At 42.2% G+C, this 14683-nt stretch overlaps 1 long non-coding RNA gene across 1 annotated transcript; it reads right to left on the minus strand.

Annotated features, from left to right (window-relative positions):
• Positions 1-733: 733 nt before the first annotated feature.
• Positions 734-2655, minus strand: LOC143413960 (uncharacterized). The gene is made up of 2 exons (XR_013094522.1): positions 2184-2655; positions 734-1291 (listed from the first exon to the last, which is right to left on the minus strand). It is a non-coding gene; the product is annotated as an uncharacterized LOC143413960 (long non-coding RNA).
• Between the last annotated feature and the right edge of the window lie 12028 nt (positions 2656-14683).

Here is a 14683-nt window from a genome sequence, read left to right on the forward strand (position 1 = left end):
TGTGAGAACTGTGACCAATGTTCATGTGTGTGTGTGGAAAACAGTGTATAAAGTGCGTGGCCAGGGGCTAGTTATTCTGAGAACCCCTGCTGCAATAAATGAGGGACCACTGTCTACTCTATGATTATTATATTCAACCTGTTAACATTTAATACTGTATTGATAGAACCAACTGATTCTGAAGCAGAGCATCCGCACTTGCTTCTCCTGGCTCCCCAGTCCCTGAGCTCCTGCTGCTGCACCCACAGATATGTACAGCAAGCACTGATACCTTTTTAGTCGGTGGGATTGCCTGTGATCACCTTTACTAAATATCTACAACCAATCTGATTATATCCTGTTTTTGTTTTTTTTGTTTTTTCAATGTTGAAATTAAAATCTAGTAGCAGTCTTCTCATTTCTTTGTGTTTTGTGCTGTTTTACAGGCCCACAGGGGAGGACGGCTCCGAGGCAGATGAGGGACGGGTCCCAGGATGGTCCATCGGTGGTGGAGCTGGCCATCCTGGAGTCCCTGAAGAGTCCACACCAGTCTCCAATGGAGCATTTCCTCCTCAGCCTTGTTCCTGCTCTGGAGAGCAGCTGGTCCTTTTTATTCCTGTCTCTCTGTAAATACTTATATTTTATATATTTATGTTTAATGTATTTCTGTGTGAGAATTTTAATATTATTTCAAATAAATTTTTATAATGACTGATGTCTCAGTTCTACTACACAGCAAATGTTGGCACACGACTTGACACATGTAGAATTTATTTCATATTATACTAATGACAAAATATACTAATACAGTGGGATGCAAAAGTTTGGGCAACCTTGTTAATAGACATCATTTTCCTGTATAAATCGTTGGTTGTTACAATAAAAAAATGTCAGTTAAATATATCATACAGGAGACACACACAGTGATATTTGAGAAGTGAAAAGAAGTTAACTGGATTTACAAAAAGTGTGCAATAATTATTTAAACAAAATCAAGCAGGTGCATAAATTTGGGCACCACAAAAAAGAAATGAAATAAATATTTAGTGTATATCAATGTGTGTGTCTCCTATATGATATATGGGGTGCCTTTGTCTGGACGTGCTTCCCATCCAGAGCTGCACAGCACAGAGGGAAGTTCCAGCGCTCCTGGAAATCCCTCTGTGATGGAGCGCCAGTCTCCAGGTGAAGGCACAGCCATGAAGTCGTCCACTAGACAGTCCCAGATGGCCGTCGCTGCCTGGGGGTGATCTGACACACCGACTCTGTAACTGAACGCTTGGTGCTGAAGCAGTCCGCGGTGACAAGGAACCTGGACAAAATTGTTCAAAATCAGTATTATGTGTACTGCAGTTACAAAATACATTATTCAAATTCCAAAATACTTTGGTGATGTCAGATTTAAATCACAAAACTTAAATCTTACATAAAACATTTTGTAATTATAAGGATAATTACAAAATGTATATTAGATGATATCTAAAACAGTTGTGTTTTATTTTAACTTTAACATATCATAATTTGATTGGTAGCAACTTTCACAACTACAGTGAGCCAATCACTCATAATTCCTAAACATGTCAATCAGGTAGGAATGAAGTGAGACATTAATAGAAATAAAGAGTTGTGTGTTGACATGTAGCCCTTTCCTTGCTTAAATCATTAATATTTTTGAAAAATTAATCTGTGATAAGACAGCTTATCAAGATAGAACCATGTAACTAGAGATGAACCAAACTCTTCAGTTTTATCTAACTGTTTTAATTAATAAAGGCTGGTGACGCCTGCTATAGAGTCTGACAGCTGCAGGGATTATATACAAATATTCAACTATCCCAGAATTAAACCAGGTCTAAATAAAAAGGAGTGAGTATCACTACAAAGGTTAACTCAGTGGTCCTAATGCTACAGTTTGATATCAGCAAACACCGAGCGCATACATTGATGTGACACCACAGCCATGCTATCATTCAAACACTGATAACAGCATAAATCGAATTAAATCGGGACTTGATGAGACCTTCTGAGTATCACTAGAAATATTATAAATAGTCGTCTCTGTACCACAGTTTGCTATCAGTAAACACCGGCAGCATTCACTGTTAGCATAGCACATCCATGTTTGCAGTGTATAAATGGATGGTTTAGCATATATTAGCACAGGTATCAATAAAGGACTACCGTATTAATATACTTTTACTAACCTCAGGCAGACGGACAGGCGCTCTGCAGGTGGGATTGAGCGCCTGTAATTGGTGTCTAGGCGGGTGATGCTGGGACCGACGCGGGACAGCAGGTCCTCAAACTGGCCGAGTGAATGACGGTGATAGCGCTGGAATCGGCCGTAATCCAGGCGCAGCTCCTGGAGCAAGTGGTAAAACTCACCAAACTGCTCACACCTCTGGAGGACCTGATGGACCCAGGTACGGCGAGGATGTCCTTTACGCCGCTACTCTGCTCTCCACAGTAAATAGAGAAGGGAGACTCTCTCTTCAAGCACTAGCTCGACACCTGCCATCTTGCAAAGATACCGGTCTGGCAAAATTTCCTCCCACATCCCTCCCACATTTCCGGTTCACGCGCGTTAAAATATGATATTTTGGGGCGCGATGGATTTTTCTTGGACACGCGTAGAGGTGCGAATGTGCACGCGTCAAGTTAGGGGCGTTTGGGGCTTTTTTCTCGTGCCCATCGCGTTCGGTGTGAACACACCGTAAGCTAATGATAGTTATATAAGAGCAGATGCATGCTGGTGCCATAAGCTGTACGTTTTACGTTAAATGGACGTATGATCTGATTAGTCGACTAATCGCAAAAATAATCGGTGACTAGTCGATTATCAAAATAACCATTTGTGGCAGCCCTACACACTACAGTCATGTAGTTGTAAAAAGCATGACAATATCTCAAGTAATCCAAAGTATTCAGAATACGTTACTCTCAGTGAGTAATGTAACGGAATACATTACAAAATACATTTTGGGGCCTGTATTCTGTAATCAGTAGCGGAATACATTTTAAAAGTAACTTTTAGGAGGGCTCAGCTCCCAATCATAGTGTCATGCATGCATTGCCTTGTTATAAATATTAATGGAATATGCTGTTTGCAAATGTAGTCAACCCTTTTCACATTTGCAAACCTAAAATCAGTTGATTAAACATTACAATGTTACCTCCAAAAACAAGCTAATTAATAATTCTAGAATCTAGAATTTTTCTAGAACGTTAGAATCAGAACAGGAACAGGACTTTTTTTTTTTACAAACTAAAATAATAATAGCCTATACATAATTTCCTTGGCTGGCAACTCCCAATATACCAGCAGACTAGTGAAAGAAAGAAAGAGTACTTTATTGATCCCCGTGGGGAAAATTCCTCTCTGCATTTAACCCATTCACTCAGTGAAGCAGTGGGCAGCTATTGGGCGCCCGGGGAGCAGTGTGTAGGGATGGTACCTTGCTCAGGGGTACCTCAGGGTAGCTGTTCAGGAGAATCAAACCCCTGACCTTCCGATCATGGGGCCACCACTCTCTCTACTGAGCTATTCCTGCCCCTGGATCAGTGGATCAGAAGGTTAAAATTAGCTAATAATCTCAAGTGATTCAAGCCACATTAGCTAACATTTTTAGCTGTTTAGAGAACTGTTATGTCCCTCTGCAGCCTCTAATCTGCTCAGTGTGTTCAGCTGGTGCTAATTGGCCACACCTAGTCAGGTGTGGATAAAAGCATACCTGAGGCAAGCTTCCTGGGGAGCTCACTTGTCTTTGCCTTGGTGGCATCAGCCATTTTAGCCAACCTGGATTTCCATTTTAAGATAAAATCTCTTCTCACCCATACTCTGGTATTCATCTCCTTTATGTTGCAGCTTTTGAGCCGGATCGTAACATAAGTGGGGGCTCGTCCCGGATATTTGGACATTTTAGTGGAGACTGAATATCAGTTTGTTTGACTTTTAAGGGGGTGAGTGATGGTGTTCACTGTAATTGAGCAAACTCCCTTCAGCTGGGTGGCTGTGCTGCCCTTCCAGCGAAGCACTTGTTTGTTGTTTTGCTTTGTTGTTTTAATTTGTTGTGTTTGGTGGCTATCCTGGGTAGGGGTACGCTTCAGAGTTTAGTAGGAGACTATATCTCTGGTCTGCTGCCTGCTCTCGAGTTCGCGTTTAAAGTTGCCTCGAGCGTGGTACACCACTGAAGACTAGGGTACGTAAAGTTAGGGTTTTTTTGTTTTTTGTGTTTCAGGCTGGGAGTTGCACATAGTAAATCAGTGGCACCAAACTTGGTAGGGGGTTTGAGACCATTTATGATTATGGTCTGTAGCTGAGGCAGGTAGGCTGTTTTTAAGTTGGCATTGTGTGTACACCGTGTGTGTGCATATGTCAGTGTTGATGGATGCTAATGAGATCCTCATGAGGTGAGTGTTTTGTGCTGTGACCTTTAGTGTTGTGGGGAATATGGCTATTTTGTTGGATCACTTTCGAGTGTTGTTGGCCAAGTGATGGCAATAACACTGTGGGGTGCTGAGCCACCCTTGATGTGAGCATTGTGTGGCCATAGCTCTCCATTTTGTGGTTGGTCACTAGCATGCTTGCTTTACTGAACTTTGTGGATTAAGTAACTTGTTGTGGTATAGGGCCACTCATATGTGACCGTTTGTGTGGTGGACAAACTTTATTTACTATTAATTTAACATAACAGATGTTAGTGTTACTTCGCTAAATAAAAAAAAAAAACAAAAAAAAAAACACACTTTATAAGTCACAGCGATGTCCCCGCATTATCAGAACAGTTTGACCTTTTGCTATATTTCAGTAAAGTGTGTTTCAAATCTGCATCACTGATTTGTGGCATGAAATTACCTCTTTAATAACAGTTTAGGCTAGTGATGACAAACCACACTCCGTGTGAGCGGACTGTAACATGACACAAACACTGGGCATACAACCTGTTTTCATTCTATCCTTTACTGTCATCAGTAGAAATGTTAGAAAAAGATAACATTTGAAGATAACTCAAGAAAATAATAATAAAATATGCTATTATTCATATTAATAATTATTTTTGGGGTGCTCTGAAAAGGGTCTAAGCTCTCCTATGAGCTGGACTATTATTAAAAAGCAAGAATGAGTTGGCAAAACAGAATAACTGCATCACCCTGTATGCTCTCACCACAGTATCCATTGGGCATGAGTGCACACCCCAGAATACACACATCTGAGCAGGCAGTCAGCCCCACTCTACCTGCTTTACTCCACATAATGTTAGACAAGTCACTAATAAATGATCAAAAGATAAATATCCAAGGGAGAGAAATCAGTTGCAAGATAAACAAAAGAAAAAAGGCACACTTAACTTATTTATATTGTTGTAAGTTCAGTTTTTTTGATACTTTTGCTTGCTGCAGGGATATAAAGATAGCCATATGAACATTTTATGTTTCATCTAATTCTTTGTTTAAAAACCTAATCTAATGGCTGTTTATGTAGTTTGGCTTATGCATTTTGTAGAAAAAAAATCCAGCATAACTATGCCGATTATGTCAGGCTCATTTCATGCATATAATATTTTGCTTGTCATACATTAAATGACATGCCAAAAGGGTGATATTTTTAAAAAATTGGTGTGGCATGTGCTAGGTGCTATTGTGTGCACCCTAACAGCACGCTGGACATTCCAAAACAGTAACCTAAACATACTCACCAGTCAGCTTCGTGTGGATGCTGTCTGTAGAAAAATTCACCAGCTAATGCGCTTCATTTGCCAAAGTTGAGGTTTCTACACTGACAGCACCTTTATATTGTCTTCCTGTTTTATTAAATCTGTCCAGAACTCAGCCTTACCTGAAATATAAGAACAGATTAAAAAGTGTGGCTAGAGTGTTTAAAAAATTGACGTTTGACTTTGAAAGACTTTTCTTATATGTGTTAGTTATGACAGATAAGTCTTTCCTAGATGATCCTAGCCACCCCTTGTCTAAGGACTTTAAGTTGTTGCCATCTCACAAATTCTGTATGTGCCACTGCAATGTATTTTAACAGAAAAAGCTGTACCCAGGCTCAGCAGAGTAGTTCTATAAAGAACTACTCTGTGTTTATTAAGTCTGTTGTGTTTTTAATATATTTTAATGCTTTGTATCTTGTTCTATTTAATCTAAACAATCCATCCATTCGCTTCCCCTTATCCTTTTCAGGGTCGCGGGGGGCGCTGGAGCCTATCCCAGCTGTCATAGGGCGAAAGGCGGGGTACACCCTGGACAGGTCGCCAGTCTGTCGCAGGGCCAACACACAGGGACAGACAACCATTCACACCTAGTGACAATTTGTATTATCCAATTAACCTATCCCCACAAGCTGCATGTCTTTGGACGGTGGGAGGAAGCCGGAGTACCCGAAGGGAACCCACGCAAACACGGGGAGAACATGCAAACTCCACACAGAAAGGCCTGATGTTGGAATTGAACTCAGGACCTTCTTGCTGTGCGGCAACAGTGCTAACCACCGTGCCACCGTGCTGCCCTAATCTAAACAATCCCCTAAAAATTTGTCCCTAACCATCTGGAACCTTCCTGTTAACTTTCAGTGAGTGGAAAAAAGTTTGTGTTCATCCTTCAGCTTCACTGTGTTTATATTATGCTAACCATAGCTGTGTAGCTAGTGATCACGTAGCACATTATATAGCAGCTAGCCCAACTTCAGTAACTCTACAAACATACAAACATCACTGCTGTCAACTTCTCTGTCTTCATATATGTCTGAAGTGATAGCAGAGCTATACGTTTTCATTTTTTAGAAATCCCTGACTCAGAACATGGTATTTCATCATTAGATGGAAACTAGTAAGCTAACTTCTAACTCTGTTAAAATTCATAAATCCTGTTTTCATGGATGCCTGGATGTTAAATTTAATTTTTGAAAGAATTTAGACAGTTTTAACTCTCACTGATGCTGCAGGGTTTGTTTGACTCGGAAACGGCTAATAAAGTCAGCCTTAAAGACCGGATTACGTTAATACCACCAACTAACCAACCACATGATGTAACATTTTGTACTGACAGAAGATGGCGCTACACATGTTCTCAAAACTTAAACTTTAAGCACTCATTTCTTAAGTCCAGTTTCATAGACAGTGTTACAGCTATGCCAGTTTTTGAGAGCATGGCTCCATGATGCAAGTTAGCCTTTATATGTGTAGCGTTTCATGTCCTCATTAAGTATCATAATAAATTATGGGATTTTTGGTGATGTTCACCTTTAATTGACATTCAAGTGATCAAACTGGGATTTGCACTGACGCTTGAAACAGTAAGTGTCTGGAAGCAGAGCAGAGCTCCACAAAGACATGACCCTGATCAGGGTCACTACACCAGCTACAATTCAAAATGCTACATATCTTTTCTTCTATGATACAATGAATGCGAGGAATATTTTAGGTAAGATTTGTACCAATAATCTGATACTAAGATGTGTGCATGTTACCCAAACGACATCCACTTTTGATCATTCCCATTATCATCTTTCAAAGTAAGTTTGCCTCATGAGACACGCCTTTGTCTTCATTTAATGCACTATATTAAATCCTTTGAACTGATAATGCCTTTTCTCTAGTCAATTTGATTAATGCAGCTCGAAGAAAATCAATTTTCCACCATCTTTCTGCCCTGTTTCATCCCCTTCCCCCATCTTCCATTCCCTATCAGTCTATCTGTGAGGTTGTCATGGTGGTGGCTCCAGTATAATGATTTCAGACTGGTTTAAAGCTGCACTGCATGAGTGAGGGCATGGATTACTGTATGTACCAAACTCACTGACATGAAAACTTGATTTTCCGGAGGCGTTAGAACCAGGCCTTCACTGTCTGCAACAACCAGGAATGTTATCTTTGTTGTGTGCATGGATCACAAATGTTAACAACATTTCAAAACAATTCAAAATAATTTCACTCTTCTTTATTTATTGTACTAAGGCATCAAGAAATCTTGGTATATATGCAAATTGCTATGATATTTCTTTTGAACAGCAGATATTTATGCAATAGATGTTCCAAAATAGCTGCATTTGGTGCATGTTTGCAGCCACTAATATGTATTTCAATGAATGTTCATATGAGTATATTAAATTTTCCAAGGTTATATTGCTGGTAAACACTGATATACCATCAGACTGTAGAAAAACTGAAAAATTTATGAGAGGACCTGTAAATCCCTCCTTTGGGAATACTATCCAGGCTTTGTTTGCTCTAGCTATTCCAACTTCCTTTAATATTTATCAGTTTACATTATAAAAACAAAAATAAGAGTCTAACTTAAACTACAAAATAAACTAAGATTCTCATTCCCTGAGGTTTGAAAGACTATTGGATTATGCCCTGGGTCAGTGATTGGTATAGGCAGGCCAGCTGGTCCATATTACCTTTGGGCTTAACCCCTTCCCAATGCATCATTAAGACTGGCTGTGTGTCCTGGCCTCTAAATTGAGGTTATTGGTCTTAATTCACTGCGCTGATAAACTCCTACCACACTGGGTGGACATGAACCATGTCTTGTCCTATGCCTCAAAAGACCTCATTTATATTTATGACAACCTTGAGTTTCCATTCCCGATTAATCCACTTAATATGAGAACGCAGATCCGTAAATCTCCTTCTGCCTCTTTGGTGGAATGTAAGAGAGCCAAGGATGTGACAAAAATGTCAACTCAGAGATTTGCAACACCAGAAAAGACATACTTGCACCCAAATACCCCTTGTATTGCAATCCCAAATTTTTGCACTTGTCTCAGAACCAGAAACTCAGAGGCACAGCAGATGGCTGGCAGACACCAACATATATCCTTAAACCCATGCAGCTCTTCCTAAGAAGATTGGTTTAAGTCATAAGCAAGCTATTGAAGTGCTGATGATCATGATCCTCTCTTTCACTATGGAGAACAGAGAAAGAGAGCCTGAGAGACAGACACATACTGAGTCACAGATTAGCTAGTCAGCAGAGAATAAGTGCTGCTTAATTCCCTGTGAAGAGTTCAGAGGTTTCTGTCTGTTGTGAGCTGCAATGCACTCAGTGGACAAGCAAATGTTTTCTGGGTGGAGAAGCATCAACTCTTTTACATTTCAGTGACAGCAAGGTTACGAGAGTCATAGAAACAGGTGTCATAGCACTTTGATTTGTTTTATGCTTTTAGAAGTTTCTTTTAAGGCTGATTATGTAACTGCCTGATTTTGATGCATCCCCACTCCTACTGTATTTGCGCCCCACTCACATCTTTTAATGATGACAAGCAAGTCTGTGCACTTCAATACCACTGAGAGTCCCTCATCCCACCTTCACATTCCTTTTTCCCTTCAACTCAACTTAAGCAGATGGCCACAGATGGGAATTAAAGCCCCAATAAACCTGGTTGCATCTGTTTGAGGCCGCAGTCCTGGTAAAAAGAAAGTACACCCCTTTTCATTTCAAAGGTTTTATGTATCAGGACATAATTGAAAGTTGTCTGGTCCTCAAAATTAGGTGATTAAAACCTCAGATCACACCCAGCATATGACATTGCCGTGTCACATTTATTTAACTATATCTAAGCAAAAATACAGAAGCTTTGTGCGAAAAACTAAGTACACCCATACTGCTTCCAAGGACTTCAGATGGTAAGTAGATGCCAGGTGCTGCTAATCAGATGCACTTGACTGATTAGTCATTAGCAAAACCTTTCTGCTTTCATAAAGTGTGTTAACACAATACCAAGGAGGAAAGGCATCAGAAATTATCTTGATGTTGTCCATCAATCTGGGAAAGGTTATAAGGCGTTTTTCTAAACAGTTTATAGTCCATCATTCTGCAATGAGAAAGGTTATTTGCAAGTGGAAAAAACATTTAAGACAGCTGCCAGTCTTCCCAGGAGTGTGCACCAGCAAATTCACCCTGCATATTGCAGTGCAATATACTACATTCAAGAACAATATCCTTTGGACAGATTAGACTCAAGTAGAGATATTTGGCCATAATGCATAGCATGATAAACCAAACACCATATCAGCACAAACACCTCATTCCAGCTGTCCAACACAGTAGTGGAGAAGTGATAATCTAAGTTTGGTTTTTTTTATAGCCACAGAACCTGCAGTCAGTCAGGTGACCATGAACTCTTTTGTATTCCAAAGTGTGTGTATGTATGTATATATATATATATATATATATATATATATATATATATATATATATATATGTATATATATATATATACATATATATATATATGTATATATAGTGATCAGTGAGATGCTTGGCTACACGAGGCAGTACCCTCCATGGAGAAGGAGGCTAGAGGGCAAGATCAAAGTAGCACGGAGGGAGGTTAGCCAACTAACGGAGTTGCAGAAAGGTGCGACAAATAAGGTGCCTAAGAAATACAGCAAGCTGTCCATACCTGAGGCCTTGGAAACTGCCAAGCAAAGACTCACAGCCTTGGCCAGCCGCTTGAGGAGGTACACCAGAGAGATAGAAGGCAGGAGAATAAACCAGCTGTTCTCCACAGAACCAGCAAAGGTGTACTCTCAGTGGCAAGGGAACAATAAGAGAACAGCACCACCAAGGCTGGAGACGGAGCAATACTGGAAGAGCATATGGGAGAAGGATGCAACCCATAACGGCAATGCTCAGTGGCTAGAGGATCTGAGGGCAGACCACAGCGACCTCCCTGAACAGGGTCCAGTAACCATCACAGTGGCAGATATCCAAGAAAGAGTCTCCAGTATGAAGAGTTGGACAGCACCAGGGCCCGACATGGTTCATGCCTACTGGCTGAAGAAGCTGACTGCACTCCACGAGCGTCTGGCAGCACAAATGAACCAGCTGCTAGTTAACGAGAGACACCCGGAATGGCTAACTGAAGGCCGGACGGTCCTGATCCCCAAGGACCCCAAGAAGGGACCGGTCCCCTCCAACTACCGACCAATAACCTGCCTCAGTACTACATGGAAGCTCCTGTCAGGCATCATATCGGCTAAGATGAACAGGCACATGGGTCAATACATGAGCGGGACACAGAAAGGAATTGGCAAGAATACCAGAGGCGCAAAACACCAGCTACTGGTAGACAGAACAATCAGCCGAGACTGCAAGACCAGACTGACCAACCTGTGCACTGCCTGGATTGATTACAAGAAGGCCTATGACTCAATGCCCCACAGCTGGATACTGGAATGCCTAGAATTGTACAAGATCAATGGGACCCTAAGAGCCTTCATCAGGAACTCAATGGGGATGTGGCGTACAACACTAGAGGCCAACTCCAAGCCCATAGCACAAGTCACCATCAAGTGCGGGATCTACCAAGGAGATGCTCTGTCCCCACTGCTGTTCTGCATAGGCCTGAACCCCCTCAGTGAGATCATTAACAAGACTGGCTACGGATACCGACTACGAAACGGAGCAGTTGTCAGCCACCTCCTGTACATGGATGACATCAAGCTGTATGCCAAGAGTGAACGAGACATCGATTCACTGATCCACACTACCAGGCTATATAGCAATGACATTGGAATGTCGTTCGGACTGGAGAAGTGTAGTCGGATGGTATCAAAGAGAGGGAAGGTAGTCAGAACTGAGGGGATTGAACTACCAGAAGGCAACATTGCAGACATAGAGGACAGTTACAAGTACCTGGGGATCCCGCAGGCAAATGGGAACCATGAAGAGGCCGCTAGAAAGGCTGCAACCACCAAGTACCTGCAGAGGGTCAGGCAAGTCCTGAGGAGTCAGCTGAATGGTAAGAACAAGATCCGGGCCATCAACACGTACGCCCTGCCCGTGATCAGGTACCCTGCTGGGGTAATAGGCTGGCCAAAGGAGGAGATAGAAGCCACTGACATAAAGACAAGAAAGCTCCTTACCATGCATGGAGGGTTTCACCCCAAGTCCAGCACCCTGAGGCTGTACGCTAAGCGGAAGGAAGGGGGCCGGGGACTGGTGAGTGTCAGCACCACAGTCCAGGATGAGACAACGAACATCCAAGAATACATTGGGAAGATGGCCCCAACTGACCAAGTGCTCAGTGAATACCTCAGGCAGCAGAAACCCAAGAAAGAGGAGGGAAACGAGGAACCATCATGGAAGGACAGGCCCCTGCACGGTATGTACCACCGGCAGATAGAGGAGGTGGCTGATATCCAGAAATCCTACCAGTGGCTGGACAAAGCTGGACTGAAAGACAGCACAGAGGCACTAATCATGGCAGCACAAGAACAAGCTCTGAGTACAAGATCCATAGAGGCTGGGGTCTATCACACCAGGCAAGACCCCAGGTGCAGGCTGTGTAAAGATGCCCCAGAGACAATCCAGCACATAACAGCAGGGTGCAAGATGCTAGCAGGCAAGGCATACATGGAACGCCATAACCAAGTGGCCGGCATAGTGTACAGGAACATCTGTGCCGAGTATAACCTGGAAGTCCCGAGGTCAAAATGGGAGATGCCCCCAAGGGTGGTGGAGAATGACCGAGCTAAGATCCTGTGGGACTTCCAGATACAGACGGACAAAATGGTGGTGGCTAACCAACCGGACATAGTGGTGGTAGACAAACAGAAGAAGACGGCCGTAGTGATCGATGTAGCGGTTCCGAATGACAGCAATATCAGGAAGAAGGAACACGAGAAGCTGGAGAAATACCAAGGGCTCAGAGAAGAGCTCGAGAGGATGTGGAGGGTGAAGGTAACGGTGGTCCCCGTGGTAATCGGAGCACTAGGTGCGGTGACTCCCAAGCTAGGCGAGTGGCTCCAGCAGATCCCGGGAACAACATCGGAGATCTCTGTCCAGAAGAGCGCAGTCCTGGGAACAGCTAAGATACTGCGCAGGACCCTCAAGCTCCCAGGCCTCTGGTAGAGGACCCGAGCTTGAAGGATAAACCGCCCGCAGGGGCGTGCTGGGTGTATATATATATATATATATATATATATATATATGTGTGTGTGTGTGTATGTATATATATGTGTGTATATATATATATATATATGTGTGTATATATATATATGTGTGTGTATATATATATATATATTCTATAGTCAAATGTGAGGCCAAGAATATCTGTTCAAGAGCTAAAGCTTGGTCAAACAAACAAATTTCTTCTACAGTGATGTGAGAGACTGATCAAGTCTTAGGCTACGTCCACACGTACCCGGGTATTTTTTTTTTGTGTTTGCAGCTTTCGTCCACACGTAAATGGCGTTTTCGGTCACTGAAAACTGAGATTTCTAAAAACGCCTGCCAGAGTGGATACTTTTGAAAACTCCGTTTTTGCATTTACGTGTGGACGAGAAAAACGGAGAAAACGCAGCGTCAAAGGTGTGCGCCTTTTTTGACGTCACACTGTGCGCCACGTTATTGTTTCAGTGAAATGAATTCCTACAATACTGTTACTGTTAATTGTACTCTCTGCAGTCCCATATGGAAAAGAAATAGTAAAAACTTATATGTGATTACTCACGAAAGTGGCCACTTTCTCATTACTTTCATATATTGTTTTAGTAAGTATCCAAAACATACAAGTTTCATTATATAATTTTTCAACGGATCTTATATCTTTTCACATATCTTTTCACTCTTATATGCTTTTCATACAAGTTTCACACAAGACAGATACAAACTTTATAAGATTTATATATATCTTTTCCATATGGGGTGTTTAAATGCTTACATATACACACACAGTTACTGTCCCTCCACACATACAGTGGGGCAAAAAAGTATTTAGTCAGCCACCGATTGTGCAAGTTCCCCCACTTAAAATGATGACAGAGGTCAGTAATTTGCACCAGAGGTACACTTCAACTGTGAGAGACAGAATGTGAAAAAAAAATCCATGAATCCACATGGTAGGATTTGTAAAGAATTTATTCGTAAATTAGGGTGGAAAATAAGTATTTGGTCACCTCAAACAAGGAAAATCTCTGGCTCTCACAGACCTGTAACGTCTTCTGTAAGAAGCTTTTCTGTCCCCCACTCGTTACCTGTATGAATGGCACCTGTTTGAACTCATCATCTGTATAAAAGACACCTGTCCACAGCCTCAAACAGTCAGACTCCAAACTCCGCCATGGCCAAGACCAAAGAGCTTTCGAAGGACACCAGGAAAAGTATTGTAGACCTGCACCAGACTGGGAAGAGTGAATCTACAATAGGCAAGCAGCTTGGTGTGAAAAAATCAACTGTGGGAGCAATCATCAGAAAATGGAAGACATACAAGACCACTGATAATCTCCCTCGATCTGGGGCTCCACGCAAGATCTCATCCCATGGGGTCAAAATGATCATGAGAACGGTGAGCAAAGATCCCAGAACCACACGGGGGGACCTGGTGAATGACCTGCAGAGAGCTGGGACCAAAGTAACAAAGGTCACCATCAGTAACACACTACAACGGCAGGGAATCAAGTCCCGCAGTGCCAGACGTGTACCGCTGCTGAAGCCAGTGCATGTCCAGGAACGTCTGAAGTTTGCCAGAGAGCACATGGATGATACAGCAGAGGATTGGGACAATGTCATGTGGTCAGATGAAACCAAAGTAGAACTTTTTGGTATAAACTCAACTCGTCGTGTTTGGAGGAAGAAGAATACTGAGTTGCATTCCAAGAACACCATACCTACTGTGAAGCATGGGGGTGGAAACATCATGCTATGGGGCTGTTTTTCTGCCAAGGGGACAGGACGACTGATCCGTGTTAAG

Source organism: Maylandia zebra, linkage group LG2 (assembly GCF_041146795.1).
Source record: "Maylandia zebra isolate NMK-2024a linkage group LG2, Mzebra_GT3a, whole genome shotgun sequence".
Classification (NCBI taxonomy): domain Eukaryota; kingdom Metazoa; phylum Chordata; class Actinopteri; order Cichliformes; family Cichlidae; genus Maylandia; species Maylandia zebra.